Raw genomic sequence first — 5,086 nt, forward strand, 5'->3', positions numbered from 1 at the left:
GTGGCGGCGGCGACTCGGGGCTCCAGGGGGGCCCGGGGTGGTATTTAAAGGGGGGAGGCGGCGGCGGCTCCGACTTGGGGAGGGGGTTGGGTGGCGGCGGCGGCTCAGACTCTCCCGAGTTCGGCGGTGGCACGGGACGGGGAGGCGGTGGCACGTGCGGGCCGGCCTGGCTCGGCTGGGCTTCAGCCCAGTCGGGCGCGCGGGAGGTTTTTTTTAACCAATTCCGCCAAATCTAAGAAAAATCCTAGAAAATAAAATAAAAATCTAAAAATTCCAAAACAAATTTTCATTGTCTAAATAAAATATTTAAAACAGGATGAACATTTTCTTGGCCCTAAAATGCAGTTTTGAAAACGTGCAATTTTTCCTAACTCAAATAAAATAGCAAGAAAACTCCAAAATAAAATCTTACTTGATTTTTTTATTAAACCTTCAATATTTCTTTATTTTGGGAAAGTCATTTTATTCCCTCTCTCATATTTCTATTCTAGAAATAATTGAAGATAGAATAAATAAAATCAATGATCCTATTTTCAAAATTTGAGAAAAACCCAAATATGAAAATAACGAAATCCCCAACTCTCTCCATGGTCCTTGAGTTGCGTAGAATTTCTGGATCTGGCCAAAAGCAAATAAAATATGATATGCAGTGATGACCTAATGTGTAACATTCCAAATTAAAAATTTGGGATGTTACAAACCTACCCCCCTTAAGATGAATCTCGCCCTCGAGATTTGGGTTGGCTAGAAAATAGGTGAGGGTGGTCCTTCAGCAGTTCTTCCTCTCGCTCCCAGGTGGCTTCATCCTCGGTGTGGTGGCTCCGCTGAAGTTTGCAAAACTTGATAACCTTGCTGCGGGTGACTCGGCTGGCATACTCAAGAATCTTGACTAGTTTCTCCTCATAGGTCAAATCACTATCCAACCGAATTGCTTCCAGCAGCACTGTATCTCTCAGCGGTATGTTCGCCATCTCTGCGTGGCACTTCTTCAACTGGGGGACGTGGAACACGTCGTGAACTCCCGACAATCCTTCGGGCAACTCCAACTTGTAGGCAACTTCTCCCATACGCTCCAAAACTTTGTATGGTCCCACAAAATGTGGCGCTAACTTTCCTTTAACTCCAAAGCGCTTAACTCCCCGAAGTGGAGATACTCGAAGATAAACTCGGTGTTGACACCAGATTTTGGCATGGTTGAAAACAGAATTAAGAAGGCCTCAAATGTATAAGTGCTCAAAGTGAGAAAGTTCTGTATCGTCAAAAGGAAAAACTTTCATATTTGGGCCATAGCCATCCGGTCTCATCTCTAAGGCCAAAGTTGTGTTTGAAGTACTCAAATTTTATATTCAGAACACTATTCGGCCTATTGCGCCCCCAAGACGGCCTCATATGAGAAAAGTTACTACATGGATTGTCTTCGTCTCGTCGAAACGATCGATTTTTATATAAGAAATGTCTTAATCGGAGTTCGTATGCAAAAGTTACGGCCGAAAATGCGTGGCTGCATCAGGATGGCCGGACACTCCGGGAATGATCATCCGGGTTTTGGATTTCTCCGAGGATGGCCGGGCACTCCGGGGATGTTTGTCCGGGTTTTGGATTTTTTGCTGCAGGCTTCAGAAAACAGCCAAAAACTCCCTTAAGATGACCTCTGATCAAAAAACCTTCAACATGAAAATTGTTCGTCTCGTCGAAACGATCAAGATTGCTGTGCAGTCAGTTTAAACCGAACAGTTTTGGAAAGTTCGGACAAAACCAATCCGAATTTAACTAGGGTTTTGGACGTGAACCCAAGCCTTTTCCTTGCACGGGAAGTCCAGCCGCCTCTTATATATCTAAGGGGTGACGGCCGATTGAACAACACACAATCGATCAATTCATCTACCACTTTTTACCTTTACCTTTATCTCTCTCCCTTGTTCTTCTTCTTCTCGTTCTTCGTTCGTTCTTCGTTTGCAGGGCGGCGAACCTTGAGGCCCTAGGGGCGATCAGGTCGACCTAGGACAGCCCATAGCCGCCGCGCGCCCTGACGGGGTCCCTCCCGGGCGTGTGGGGTTTCGGGTCTACAAAAGCGCCCGCAGGATTGCTTGCGTACCGCGCTTCCGGACGGGTCTCCTTCGACGTGAGCTGCGGTGCATCACCCTCGGCGTTGGAGGTACACGGTGACGTGTTCATGTGCGAACACACTTTTTGGCGACTCCGCTGGGGAACGAAGCTTTGAACGGTCTCCAGCCCGTTCTTGCTACGAAGAGATCGTCATCTAGGATTTACAATCTACAAAGGTAATATGAATACTCAATTCCCTATTGTAGATGCAAATAATTCATATGGTGTTACTAGATCGTTCAATGAGTATACTCTATCGGCCAGCCCTAGTTTGTTCAATCATGCATCTAATTACGTGCATAGGCCGATTCAAAGTAATTTACATGCTTCAACTTTTTATGATACTAGTAACATGCATCATATGTATCCCAACTCTCATGCATCGGCAACCCCACAAATTGTTATGCTGATGAACAACATGGTGAGTTTGGTTAATAAATCTGAAACACCTCATGTTAGGATTTCCAATGCCATGCAAGAAAGTGTTTCACCCTTTTATTCATCGGCAAGTAATGTGCAATATACTAATCCAACCATGCCAATGAACGAGAGAATTGGCCATGCTAATACTAGCTATTCTGCCAGTTATTCCCAACCGTCATATGCTACACCTCATGACAATAATTTTTCAGCACCATACACAACTGTAGATGTTCATAATTCGGCTTTCGACCTTCCTGGTCATAGCCGAATGAATGTAAATTATACAGGAACAGTTGTGCCCAATATTGTAGAAGATGAGGTAGTGGTGGCTGCATTGAAGAATTTAGCCCAAAATAAGAGGATTAGTGCTCTTTGCCTTGAACAACATGAAAAGGGGCTATTTCCTGATTATGCCATAATAAAAGCTAGAGTTTTGCAAGAAGATGAACCTTTGCCAATTGATAAAATTGGCGAGCAAAAATATGGTTTTACAACAACGCATATGCCTTCACCTAGTACTACATCATATTATACACCCCCGCTATTGCAAAATTTCAGCAACAACCATGTGTCATTGCCGAAAGAATGTAAAAGCATTGGGGGAAATCGTATCCGGAGTGGGCTGAAATTGAGAAAAAGCTTAAAGCCAACTTTGCCGCTCGCCGTCAGAAACAAATAGAAAAAGAATTGGCTCAGGTAAAAGAAGGTTTGCCAATTGGTAGTATCAATGAAAAGAAGGATGATTCGGAACTTGAAAGTGCTTGTTGAAAAAGCCGAATGAAGTAGTATATATTCCGAATCCATCAAATCCAAAGAGGCAAGCATTATTGAGAAAGGGCATGGCAAGCATAGCAAAACAACCGTGCTTGATTTTTTTGAAGTTAATGGAACCTACTTCCTGCCCTATGAGTTCCGTGCCGTAGAAATTGACAAGCCTCAAGGACAAGAGCAAGTAGCCAAACAAAGTTCGGCTGATAAGGATCTTCAAGGTAATGATTCATGGAATAAAGAAAAAGATGATGAAGAGGCATTGGGGAGCCACCCAAAGATGAAGCAAGATATTGTTCAAGCCACACCACTATCATGCTCTCCCAACATATTTGAAGAGGTATGTTTAGCAAGTAATTTACCTATTTTCAGATTTGGTCAAAACTTTATTGTTGATGCATCCATCAGAAAAATCCTCTTAAGTAATTTTGAAAGACCAATGAAGAAGGGTAATTTACTTGTTAGCAATAAAATTGTTATGGAACATATCGGTCAACCAATTGCGCCATTTATAAAGACCGATAATGACTTATTGTTACAGCCAAAGCTTTCCCCATTGCTTTATATAAGGTTCATATCTAGTTGGGTAGCTTTGCTTATTTCGTACTTGGCTTGCACTTGGTCTCAACTGAGACATGTATGTTCTAAATATCTTCATTTCAGAAATTTAAAGCCAAGGTTAAATTCTATTGAGAAAACCGATGCTAATATAATATCTTATCGAAAGACATCGGAGATAGAGTGGAAAACACAATGCATAGCCGAATGGGGTGATGCAAAATCTGAACCGTTCGTTTGCTTAACTCCAAAGCCGTTCTCACAAGAAGATCGGCTAGAAAATAAAAAATTACCTTCAATTCCAATATGTGTGATCAAATCTTTGATTTGTTGTTGGGAAATAATTATATTAGAATTCTTGATCACCATGTTGAGCCATCTGTCCAGGGACGTATGTATTGTAAGTTGCATGATTCGTCCAAGCATAATTTTGAGGATTGCAACATGTTTCGTCAAATAGTTAAATCGGCCATTGAAAAAGGAAGATTGAAGTTTGTTGAAATACCAAGAGATGACCAGTCTATTCCGATTGGTCCCGATGGCAAAAAGTTTTTGCATCGGCTGCTTCAAGCCGATCCATTTAAAGAGAATTTAAAAACTGCAGGTGATGGGATCAAGCATTCAAGTAAAGAAGTTGTTGAAGAGCATAATGAACATAATCTTGAGGGCGAGAGTTCCATCGAAGATACAATGGAGATGCCAAGGACTGGGGGGGGCAGCAAGCAAATCCAATGATCGACGAAAACAAACCAAAAGAAAACAAAGGCCGAAATAAGCGCAAGTGTAAGAGATCAAAAATCTCCTTTGCTGAATTATTGGATAAATATCAAAAGAAGAGTGAAGAGAAGAATACTTATCGGCCAAATCATGCAAAGAAACCAAGATCACCCCCAAGGCGCAAATATGAGGATTGGTATTGGCAAAGTGAGAATTTCAATGCAACATATTCATATCATTATTTTGGGCCACCAATGCCAATGTCGTGGATGCCTCCCTATGCTCATGTAGATTCATATCCATCACGGGATAGGTACAATACAAGGGCACATTCTCCATCTTATTTTAAACCATCTCACCAATATTATGCAGCTCCGAGAAGATCAACATTTGAACAATCACATGTTAAAGACCATTTCAATCATAAGGAATCGGTCCAGAGCTCAAGGAAGAAGAAAGAGGTGGTCAACCAAGTTTACCGTGTTAAAAGAGATGGTCGTAAGAGTGCAACTCC

Source organism: Triticum dicoccoides, chromosome 2A, assembly GCF_002162155.2.
Source record: "Triticum dicoccoides isolate Atlit2015 ecotype Zavitan chromosome 2A, WEW_v2.0, whole genome shotgun sequence".
NCBI classification, from domain to species: Eukaryota; Viridiplantae; Streptophyta; class Magnoliopsida; order Poales; family Poaceae; genus Triticum; species Triticum dicoccoides.